This window comes from Mauremys reevesii, linkage group 5 (assembly GCF_016161935.1).
Source record: "Mauremys reevesii isolate NIE-2019 linkage group 5, ASM1616193v1, whole genome shotgun sequence".
Lineage (NCBI taxonomy): Eukaryota > Metazoa > Chordata > Testudines > Geoemydidae > Mauremys > Mauremys reevesii.
This window is the reverse complement of record NC_052627.1, coordinates 135,138,434-135,151,002: the sequence shown is the minus strand read 5'-3', so window position 1 is coordinate 135,151,002 and position 12,569 is coordinate 135,138,434. Positions and strand designations below refer to the sequence as shown.

The 12,569-nt window shown below is 47.7% G+C and overlaps 1 long non-coding RNA gene across 1 annotated transcript; it reads left to right on the top strand.

Annotated features, from left to right (window-relative positions):
• The first annotated feature begins 282 nt into the window (after positions 1–282).
• Positions 283–12,461, top strand: LOC120406149. Its single transcript, XR_005599113.1, has 3 exons — positions 283–445; positions 5,934–6,082; positions 12,201–12,461. It is a non-coding gene; the product is annotated as an uncharacterized LOC120406149 (long non-coding RNA).
• The last annotated feature ends 108 nt before the right edge of the window (positions 12,462–12,569 follow it).

The window sequence follows — 12,569 nt, the reverse complement described above, 5'->3', positions numbered from 1 at the left end:
TGGCAGATGACAGAACAAGGAGCAATGGTCTCAAGTTGCAGTGGGGGAGGTCTAGGTTGGATATTAGGAAACACTATTTCACTAGGAGGGTGGTGAAGCACTGGAATGGGTTCCCTAGGGAGGAGGTGGAATCTCCATCCTTAGAGGTTTTTAAGGCCCAGCTTGACAAAGCCCTGGCTGGGATGATTTAGTTGGGATTGGTCCTGCTTTGAGCAGGGGGTTGGACTAGATGATCTCCTGAGGTCTCTTCCAAGCCTAATCTTCTATGATTCTATTCAGATGAAAGGTGGGCCGCAGTCATTTCATCCCATTCCCTGGAGAAACCCTGTCGAGTTCAGAATTACCACCACCACCACCGCAAGGCTTGAACTCCTAGGTGAGAGGGTGCCGGAGGCAGAACAAAGACCAGCGTGGATCACAAGTGACCCACCACCCCTCTGAGTAGGTAAATATGATCTTCCTTTCACAGATGGGGAGAGATGGAGGCACAGAAATAAATGGAGCTGCCCGTGGTCACAGAACTAGAGATAGAGCCCAGGAACCCTGGTGTTCTACGTTGGAACCCTGAAACATGTCTACATACTTACATGGCACTTATCACCATGGTTTCTGAGCACCTCAGTCATTGATGGATTCAATCCTCAGAGCTGCCTGTGAGGGAGGGGCAGGGTTATTGTCCTTCTTTTACAGCTGGGGGAACCAAGGAACAGGGCAGATAAAGTGTCTTGCCCCAGGGAATCTGCGCTGAGCTGGGAACCGAACTAGGTCTCAAGTCCCAGGGCATCCTTCCTCCTTGGGATAATTTCCACCCACAGGTGGGGAGGTCAGTCCTCCGGTATGTCCATGCTACTGCAGCACAACACGACAGCAGCCCAGCGGCCTGCTAAAAACAGTCTGGAAGGAACGTGGGCACTGCAGTAAATTCAGGATCCGCTGCAGGCTAGCAGCTCTGGAGGGGCTGTGAGGGGTGCATGTTGCTTTGAAAGGCACCCCCAGGATGGGTGCCGAAGAAGGAGAAGGCGCAGCCCCTCTCTGGCTGCCTTCTTCCCCTTACAACAAAAGGGACGGTTCCAGATATAGAAAGAGAGCAACCTGCTGGGAAGGAGCCAGGGGAGATTACGAGGCAGACTGCACTATCCGGAGCAGACGGAGCATCTGGAGAGACACGGCCTACAGGCAAGTTTGGACCCACCGCAAGGTAGTGGGAGGACTTAGCCACAAAACAACACGGGATCGAGCTTTGGCACCCGCTCAAATAAAGGCCAGGACTGGCTCCTCGACCACAGACTTCCCTGACATGAGAGCTAGGTCTCCCCAGGGGCCCAGGCTGGGTGAGGCCCCTCTCAGACTCCTGTGGGGCCAGCTGGACAGAGTCCCCAAAAGGAATTCCTCTCAGCAGGGACGGCTCTCCCCTCATATATAAATGGTGCATGAGTGGGTGCATAGAACCCCCCACCCCCCCATATTATAATGTAAATAGCATGGATTACATAGCTACAAACTTAACACATCTGGGCCTTTTCAACCTCAGCTTCTGCACCTGTAAAGTAGCACTGTACCACATAACCACTTCTGGGACCGGGGCAAAGGGATGGGCTGGGGCAGTCGCAGGAATTAATCCAGGAACTTGCTTTGAGATCCTCAGCTGGAAGCACTCCACACCTTCCCCAGTTCCACTCCATGCCGAATTCCAGACCTCTGCCCGGCAGCCCATGGGGCAGTGCGGTGTCCGGCTGGCACAGTAACTGGCTGTGAAATGTGGCTGTCCCTGGCAGGGGACCAGCTGTTGCTGTAGCGTGAAGAAGAATTGAGTGGTTGGGTCTAAAAATCCAACAGGCCAGAGCATCCGATTAGCGGGAGCATCTGCAAACCCCACTGAAGCCAACGGGGGGCAGTTCTCAGAATCGGGTCCCTTCTTCTGTGACTTTGGGGACAAACTGGGTGAGCAGGGAGTTGATTCTCCCCTACCAAGTTACGCACAGTCCTGAACCGGGGCCTTGGAGCATGAGCTCTTCAAGCCAGGGAACGCCATTCCCATGTGCAGGTTTCAGAGTAGCAGCCGTGTTAGTCTGTAGCAGCAAAAAGAATGAGGAGTCCTTGTGGCACCTTAGAGACTAACACATTTATTTGGGCATAAGCTTTCAGTGGAAAATACAGTAGGAAGATATATACTGTGACAAAGTTCCTCCTCTATCTTGGTGGGTCCTGCACTTATTGGCAGATTTGTTTGCCTCAGAGATTCACCATGTGGGTTAGGGAACGGCCCAGAGACCTTCCTCTCTGGTAAAATCCATAGTCCAGGTCAATTCCTCCTGTGTCTGATCAGGAGTTGGGAGGTTTTGGGGGGAACCCGGGTCCGCCCTCTACTCCGGGTTCCAGCCCAGGGCCCTGGGGACTGCAGCTGTCTAGAGTGCCTCCTGGTACAGCTGCATGACAGCTGCATGACAGCTACACCTCCCTGGGCTACTTCCCCACGGCCTCCTCCAAACACCTTCTTTATCCTCACCACAGGGCCTTCCTCCTGGTGTCTGATAACGCTTGTACTCCTCAGTCCTCCAGCAATACGCCTCCCCACTCTCAGCTCCTAGTGCCTCCTGCTCCCAGCTCCTCGCATGCACGCTACAAACTGAAGTGAGGTCCTTTTTAAACTCAGCCTGTCCTAATTGATTCTAGCAGTTTCTTCTCAATTGGCTCCAGGTGTCCTAATTAGCCTGCCTGCCTTAATTAGTTCCAGCAAGTTCCTGATGGTTCTGGAGCTGCCCGTTACCTTACCCAGGCAAAAGGGATCTACTTAATCTGGGATTAATATATCTGCCTTCTAACACTCTCCTGTATCCATCTGGCCTGACCCTGTCACAATACACACAGAGAACATGAAAAAATGATTGTTGCCATACCAACGCTAATGAGACTAATTGATTAAGATGGGCTAATTGATTAAGGTGCATGTATCACACCTGGCCCAATGGGGCTCCAGCTTGGTTGAAACCCCTTAGTGTTATTGATAATAAACAATACGATGGCCCATAGGACAGATGCTACACAAGCCTTCCCTTGCTGTTCTCATGCACGTCTCATTAGGGAAGCTAAAGCATTTCCTCCCAGCCAGTCCTTTTAAGCCTCAGGAATACACACGCGCAGGCAGGAGTCACTCCCCATTAGCTCACTGGGCTTGGGAGTCTGTCTGCTTCTCCGGGGACATAACAGACCGCGCGGCCACTTTAACCCATCCCCACCGCCTTAGGTCATGCAAACCCTTCCAGCCCCCGGAGCAGAAAGTGACAAGAACGATAAATCCAAGCCAGCTGTCAGGCGTCAGCGCCCTGCTTGCTGTCGCCAGCCCAGGGCCACGGAGACATGCAGTAGCTGTTCTCCCATTTCCATGGGAAAAGCTGACAAGCAGCCCTTCCGTTTGTTTTGAGTGTGCATGTGTCAGGCCAGACGCTGTCACTCCACTGCAGGTACCGTTCTGAGAGCTGATTGCCAGGAAAATTAGCCTCAGAACATGCTTGTAAGTCCCTAGGTTGTAACTGAAGGGATATTTATTTGCTTAAAGAAACATGAGGCAGATTATTTCCTACTGGGTGAAAGGAAGCTTCATTAGGGAAGTTTAGCAGATTGAGTGGGCATTTTATCCTACTAGATACGAATATGATGACCTTGTATTACTCATTCAGTGCCATGGATGTGCCTGGTGATTTGTGGACAAATAAAATTGACAGGTCTATAGATTTGTATAGGCCCCTCCCATTCAAGGATAAAATATATGGAGCTATACCTATCTCCTAGAACTGGAAAGGACCCTGAAAGGTCATTGAGTCCAGCCCCCTGCCTTCACTAGCAGGACCAAGTACTGATTTTGCCCCAGATCCCTAAGTGGCCCCCTCAAGGATTGAACTCACAACCCTAGGTTTAACAGGCCAATGCTCAAACCACTGAGCTATCCCTCCCCCCAAACTGGCCAGCCTCTCAAAGCAGTTTATAAACTAATTGTGTATTAAGCCATGCAACATTTGTGGCAAAGGAGGAAAGACTCTTAATGGGGCGGGGGAGGGGGTGTTGAACTGAAGGTTAAACAACATGTTCAACATGGTCACACAGCAAGCGATCAGCATTTTTTTTTTAACCAAAACTAAATTTTTCCATGCAAATGTTTTTGTTTTGGTCGAAACACTAAACCTGTTTTGATCAGAATTCAAAATGATCTTGAAAAAATGGAGAATTGGTCAGAAATCAACAAAATGAAATTCAGTGAAAACAAGTGCACAGTCCTACACCAGGAAAGAAAAAAATCAAATGCGCAACTACAAAATGAGGAATAACTAGCTTGCTGCAAAGGAGCTGGGGGCCACAGAGGATCACAAACTGAATATAAGCCAACAACGTGATGCAGTTGCGAGAAAGGATAATATCATTCTGGGGTGCATTAGTAGAAGTGTCATATGTAAGACCTGGGAGGTAATTGTCCTGGTCTCCTTGGCACTGGTGACGCCTCAGCTGGAGTTTCTGGGTGCCACACATCAGGAAAGATGTGGACAAATTGGAGAAAGTCCAGAGAAGAGCAACAAAAATGAGAAAACGTTAGAAAACCTGACCTAGGAGGAAAGGTAAAAAACTGGGCATGGTTATCTTGAAAAAAAAAAAAAGATTGTGGGGGTGGGGTGGGGTGGGGAACACACCTGTCTTCCTCCAACAATCTTCAGATATGTTAAGGGCTTCTTATCAAGAGGATGGTGATCATTTGTTCTCCATGTCCACTGAAGGTCAAGAAGCAATGGGCTTAATCTGCAGCAAAGGAGATCCAGGTTGCATATTAGGAAAAACTTTATAACTCTTGGGGGAGTTAAACTCTGGAACAGGCTTCCACGGGAGGTCGTGGGATGCCCATCATTGGACCTCCAATGATGAACAGGTTGAACAAACACTGGCCAGGGATGGTCAAGATTTACTTGTCCTGCGTCAATGCATGGAGCGGGACTAGGTGACCTCTCCAAGTCCCTTCCAATCCTACATTTCTATGATTCTAATGCAAATGTAACCTATGCTGGCAGCATGGTGCTTTGTTCCCCTCTAGTGACTGAACCATGGCAAAGAGCCATTATGGTTCTCCTACTGCGTCCAAGCTAAAGGCACCTGGTCCTTAAACTCAAGCAGTCAAGAGGCTCATGTTTTGCAGAACACAGAGTCCACTCCTCCAAAGCTGCGAGCACATGGCACTGTCAGCAACAGACCCAGCACACCGAGGGGGCTGCCCATAGTTAGGCTGGTTTCCTTAGGTCTGACTTTTCCCTGGAAGTGGTGAATCTCCAACCATTCAGGTATCATGAGCAAATGCAACAGCCACCTTTGTGGCTGATGCAGGGATTGAACTGGGTACCTTCAGAGCTAAAAGTGCCTTAGCTGGGGCCGTAACAATGCATATCCCCTCTGGATCATGCAACACACACTCACCAGTGGGTTTGACAAATGCAGCGTTTGGACTGTATCCCAGCTGATTCTCACATGGCCGTGTAGACTCTGGACTTTAAGTTGATACTCCATTTACATTGAAAATCAGTCTCTTGCATCAGGTTTAAGCCTCAAATCCCAGCACACCCTTAGAGTGTTTTTTTTTGTTTTGTTTTTTTAAAAACACCATGACCAACAATTTGTGTAACTAACAAAGCTGGGCCAATTTTTCACTATGCTTGAATGTTCTAGCTCCATCCCCCCACCCGTCATCTACTTGTACCTTTTAGACTATAAACCTTCCAGGGGAGCAGATGGCTCTGTGTATGTAGGGGGCCCTGCACAATGGGGTCTCAATGCCACCACAATACAAATATTTACTATTAGTTGCACTTTTTTTCTACTTATTTCTCTTACTGGTAACAGGTGGGTTGAGGGCGATGCAAGGAGGAGACGCGTATTTTAAAAAATATTCATTGCTTTAGATCATTTCAGATGGTGGTTTTGTGAGTCCGTTAAACTTGCTTAATTTAATCAAGTGCGAGAAGCCAGTTTTGATCCATCATTGACACTTATCTTTGTGATCTCCGGGAGCAGACACATTTTTGGCGTTGACTGATACTTCAGACTCTAAGTAAGTGGATCCGTTTTTTCTTTTCCAGTAAGATACAGTTCTTTACGTCCTTCAGCCATCCAGGCGGGAGAGGGATTCTTACAAAGTAGCAAAGGGTAGGTCAGGAGAAATTCCCAACTGTAAAAGCTTCATCAGTTGGGTCACACAGAATGGACTGGACAAAGCCCTGGAGAATAGATGGTGGGATGGATGGTAGGAGGGATTTTCATGAGCACTCAGCATTGGCCTAACATTGCTCCCATTGAAATGAGTAGTAAAACTCCCACCAATTTCAGTCTCTTTTAGGTAGGTAGGGAGGGAGGGAGGGGTGTGTGTGTGTGTGTCCCTTGTCTTTCTATCAACCTATGCAAGGTACCGATACATCCTCTTAGCTTCACACAGACCACTCATAGATCAGACACTCATAGGCCTGGAAGGGACCTCGAAAGGTCATCTAGTCCAGTTCCCTGCACTCAAGGCAGGACTAAGTATTATCCATTACTCAGAGACCTTCCCTTTTGTAGATACTATCGGGCAGTTTGTTTATATTGTTTCACTCTATCTGCTTTACGTGCCAGTGCAGGCACATTGTAAATACTGTTATCCAGCTTTACTAACCCTGGTCTCTTAAAGGGTGGGGTAAGGGCGGAGTCTCCTCCCAGGGAATTCCCTTTGGTTAGGCCCTACTAGTCTCTATCTCCTGCATCTCCTCCCCTGCATGTCCTTCCTGTGCTCTTTTATCCACCCTCCTTCTTAATGGGCTAATTAGCTACCCAGCCCCAATCTGATCTGGTGATCAGGAACTCCTCTCCTTACTCATGCTATTCCCCAGGGCCCTCGCTGGTTAAACAGTGACCCAAGGGCTGGGCCAATTGCTGATTCCCAGCACTCTGTCACTGGCCCCCCATTACCACAAGCTCTGAGCCCCTCATAGTCTTTAGTGTAATTACACTCATCACCCCCAGGTGAGGCAGGCAGGACCATTACCCCCGTGTACAGAGGGGGAAACCGAGGCTCAGGGAGACTAAGTGACATCCCCAAGGTCACAACAGGGAGTCTGGGGCGGAGCAGGGAATTGAGCCTGGGGCCAGAGGGGACCACTGTGCTCATATAGTCCGGCACCCTGTATAACACAGGCCAGAGAACTTCCCCACAATAATTCCTGGTTGAATTAGAGCATAGAATTTAGAAAGACATCCTATCTAGCTTTAAAAATTCCCAGTGATGGAGAATCCACCAGAAACCTTGGCAAATTGTTCCGATGGTTAATAATCCTGTTAAAATTTGCACCTTATTTCTAGTCTGAATTTGCCTAGCTTCCACTTCCAGCCACCGGACTCTGTAATATCTTTGCTAGAATGAAGAGCCCCTCTATTGTCAAATTTCTGTTCACCAGGTAGATACGTATAGACTAAGATCAAGTCACACCGTAATCTTCTCTGTTAAACTACACAGACTGAGCTCCTTGAGCCTCTCTCTGTAATGCTTGTTTTCCAGTCCTTTAACCATTCTCATGGCTCTTCTCCGCTCTCTCCCCAATTTGAAGCATGGACACCAGAACTGGACACAGTGTTCCAGTCGTGCTTGCACCATTGCCAAACACAGAAGTAATATAACCTCTCTACTCTTACTTGAGATTCCCATGCGTGGATCACATTAGCTCATTTGGCCACAGCGTCTCACTGGGAGCTCACATTGAGCTTTTACCCATCATGAGCCGCAAGTCTTTTTCCGAGTCACCGCTTCCCAGGACAGCGTCCCCATCCTGTCAGTAGGGCCTACATTCTTTGCTTCTAGCTGGTTTACATTCGGCCATATTGAAACACGTATTGTTTGCCTGCACCCAGCCTACTCTGTAGTAGTGACCTGTCCTCTTCATTGTTTACCACTCCCCCAATCTTTGATCATCTGCAAACTTTATCTGTGATGATTTTATATTTTCTACCAGGTCATTAATAAAAACGTTAAATAGCGTAGGGCCAAGAAACTGATACTTGCAGCACCCCCCACTGGAAACACCTGTTTGATGATTTCCCATTTTCATTCTGAGACTTATCAGTTAGCCAGTTTTTAATCTATTTAATACGTGCCAGGTGGACTTTATGCTGTTTAGTTTCTTAATCAAATGCCTTACAGAAATTGAGTATATTACACATACAGTGACAGAACTGGAATACATTTGTGGAATCTTATCTCTTGCTGCAATAAGGCCAGACAAAGATACTAATATAATCACGTTGAAAAGATGATAATACAATGAAGCAAACTGTGCAACACAAAATATCAGCACTGCTCTAACGAGAGGGTAAAACCTCCCCTACAAGGTTAATGCAATTCCCCTTCCCTTGATGAACTGGCTCCCATTATGTCAGCTCTGGCTTCAAAAGCTTATTTCAGGTTCGGTATTGTTCTTCCCATCTGCGATCACAGATTTAGTCACAGACGAGCAGGGCTCAAAACGCAGAGTCCTTGAAGGCAGCCACTTACTTCACCTGAAGAGTTGGATCCAATCATCCTTGTTTAAGGCAGAAAGATAATTAAAAGAACCATTGAATTATTGGTGATTCAAAATCAGGTTTCAACTGACAGTGAAGGAGGGAGCTGGGAGTGGGGTAAAGTAACTCCTTAAAGGGCCATTGCCCCTCGGGACCAGCATTGTGAAACAGCCCATGAAACAATAGGAAGACTAAGCAGTGGAGTGGTTGTTAGATAAAACCTTCATGTGAAGTTTTGAAGGCAGGATTTGCTAATCACCTCCAGTTTAGCAAGAATGTGGCTGGGTGACCAGATGCAACTCCTGTCCCATACCCATGCTCGCTGCTCTCTCACCTTATGTTTCGAATAGCTGCACATCTGAAATGAGCTGGCAGTACAGGATAACTGGGCTTGGTCTGAAATGCGCATTCCAAAGGGGACCGTGTTAACGGGGAGGCTGGGAGGAGAAGTAAAAAATCACTGGGATACAAATGTGGTCAGGTTAGAACCCAGGAGCTGATTTTACACACCCAACAGCATCCCAGCGAGGTGAGTGAGTCACCAAGTGTAGGTCTCACCCCAAAACAGAAACTTTGGAACTGAACCAGAGCAGGGCCTAAGCCCGTATCCTGCCTCTGACAGTGGCCAGTACTAGCTGCTCCGGAGGAAAAACCTCTTGCAATAGACAATTTTGGGATAAGCTGTCTGCAGGGAAAGCTTCCTTCCAGACCCCAGTGGAGATTCTGTCTGGAAGCAGCAAAGAACCCTGTGGCACCTTATAGACTAACAGACGTTTTGGAGCATGAGCTTTCGTGTCTGGAAGCAGGATGGTTTATATCCCTTCCAAAGCTCTTGATTGTTTTCGAAGCGTTACTATAACACCACTGGCTAGACTTGCTATCCATAGAAATGTCTAATCCCGCGTATGAATCCTGATGGGGGCTTTTGGGGGAGGGGTCGGGTTTGGTGGGACAGGTGGAGCCTGGACGTAGATCTGAACATCTGCCAAGCACAGTAGGGCTCAGGCTGGGTGCTTCAGCTTCTCACTGGGCTAGAGCCGGGAAAACAGCCTTGAGGTTAAAAGTACTTGCAAAATATTTTTGAACGATCAGGTCTGTGACCATTTGTGCTTCTTTATGACGGATAAAGACAACCTGAAAGGGGATTCCACCCCCTTCCTTCCTCCTCCCCCCCCCGACAAAAAAAAAGTTCTTCTCTCCTGCTGGCTTTTAACCATAAGAAATATCAGGTCTGGTCTTCCCTGGAGTTCCTGATGGTCCCTGGAGAGAGCTCCATGATGGGCTCTCACACCTTAAAAGAAGGGGTGAAGGTGTCACATTTTTAACAGAGACACCTGCTCTCTCAGATGTTAATTAGGCATTGGAGAGAAATAAATATCTGACCAAATCCTTCCCCTCTTAAGTGCTCAGCTTTCAGCCTCTTGGGATGTCATAATCTCACCAGTTCTTCAGTCTCCATAGAGTCTTCCAGGGTAGACAAAACCTGAATGTCTAAATAAGTAGTTTTTTTAACACACAGAAAACCCATTTATTAGGACATCTTTATCTATCAGAAGCACCAAACGGAAGGGCACTAGCCCCTTTCTCCCGCTTTGCAGGTCTCCTTTAAAGCCCAGTACGGGAGTCAGGAGACCGTAGTTTTATTCCTGGCTCTGTCACAGATTCCCTGTGTGACCTGGCCCTGTGTGACCAGTTAGTCCCTGTGTGACTCTGTGCCTCAGTTCCCCTTCTGTGCCAGGGAGATAACAGCACCTGCCTTGATCGCAGTGGGGCTGAGACGCTGAATCCACTCATACTTGTGAACTGCTTTAAGAACCTGGGCTGGAAGGCACTAGAGAAAAGTCAAACTTTATGTTAAAATTCCACTTGTTAGGCAAAATTTAAAGAGCTCAGGGAGGGAGGAGAAGCTGTGAGTGGGGATAGTATTAGAATAAAGAAAGGTGCAGTGCTAGGTTCAGAAGAGACTATGCACTAAAGTGCATTTGCAGCTGGTACCTGGCCTGCATAACGTCTCATTGGAAGCCCTGTGATGAGAATCCAAGGAAGAGGTCAGAAATCCTAGACAGGGGCGGAGATCCCTTTTTCCATCTCAGCAGAGGAGAGTTCTGGTCTCATATCGGATGGCCCCGAATTACCATCATAACAGCTGCACATCAGATGACAACATCCTGGACTCAGAGCAGAGGTTTTTAGCCAGCCGGGCACAAAGAGGAGGGTAACCCGAACCTAGCAACTAAAGCAAGAGATAAAAGGGCAGATAGGGGAGGCACAAATGCACACAAGTTCCTTGATTCTCTGCTTTCCTCCTCCGCATTAGGCCTCAGGGTCTTTGTTCCACCTGTGAGATTCCCTCCAGTGAATAATACCCATTAGAAATAAATGGGCGATAATGGGATGAGGTGGGGAACAATGCCAGGATTGCTCGAGGAAATCAAACAAAACCCAGAGATTTTAAAGGATCTCCAATACTGGAACTCACCCTCCCCCCACATCCCATTATAGTCTATTAGACACCAACCCAGCAAGGCAGTTAAACACATGCTTAAATGTAAATGTGCTGAAATCCCATTGACTTGAAAGGGACTTCTGCCCGTTCAGAGATAAACACACACTTCAATAATCTGCTGAATAGCACAGGTGCGGGAACTAGGGACTCGCAGGGGGGAGGGGGAGTGCTGAAGCACCCCCTGACTTCAAGTGGTTTTCATTTACAGTTCGGTTCAATGGCTCTCAGCACCCCCACTATCCACATTGTTCCAGCACCTCTGCTGAATAGTGGTGGTTTGTGGACTCTCAGGACATGGAGCAAGGCCCCTTGTCTATCAGGCCCTGGAGAGGAATTTAGGCTGACCAGCTGATGGAGGTTATTTGTTGGACAGCGTGTACATTTCGTCAGTCCAGGGGTAGGTCAGTGCATTCCAAAATATTCACCTGTGGTTTGTACATTGCAGGGGGTTTTAAGAGTCCTAGAGCTGCTGGGATGAGGATCAAACAAAACTAAATCTGAAGACAGAAAAAAATCTCAGAAATTAGGAGGAGAAAATACAGAGCTGGCTCCTGCGGTGAAGAGTGACTGCATAAAGACAGCTGGCCACTTCTTCCTCATCAGACCCTTGGCATGCCTTTGGAGTCACACCTGCTAACTGCAGTGACAAAAAAGGTTTGGGCTTCCTCTCACCCTGTTGACCTTGCAAAGCCCGAAGGATGTTGTTGAGGGTAAGAACTGAGCAAGATTCAAAGACGGATTGGACATTTATACGGCTAACAAGCACATCCAGAGTTCTAATAGTGAATGCTGAGGAGTATGGGAGGGAGACAAAACTTTGTCTATCAGGGCTTAAACCAATCTCTCACTATCAGAGCCCAGGACGAGACATTCATTAGGGCAGATTTCCCCACAAGAGCTACTGCAGGGTTCTTATGCAGCTGGTGCTGGACACTGTCAGCTCCTGCAAACACGTCTCCCTGGCCTCAACTCAGTCTTGTCTAGGGGGAGTTTGAACTCAGAACTGTGTCTTCTGAACAGCAGCCGTAGTTAGTTATTTGGACAGCCAGGAAACAGAGGATAATGAGCAGGCCTGTAATTGCATTTCACCAGCATCCAGGTGATACTGCAAGTCTGATCTCCTTACCGTCTCTCCCAGCAGCCTCCATACACAGTGAAGAGGAGAGACAGAACGGAAGCCATCCCCTAGGTCAAAGTGAGCAATCGCCCATCATCCTGCTTCCAGTCCACCAGCTTTGGCCCCCTCCGTGAAGCACTCTGGATGAAATTCACTCACAATTCATGCAGTCAATTGCTTTGTGATCAAAGTTAACGGACACACAGAATTTCAGCACGTTTAACCGGATTTATATGATGTATTATTTAATAGAAGTTACAATAGGATAAATGTACAGTTGAAATCAACATGCTAATTTCTAATGCATTTTAATCTGTAAACCATGCAGTCCATTTTTAATCAGTAGCTCCGCTAGTGAGTTTTAAGGAAAAAACATGTTCCCTTTAAAGT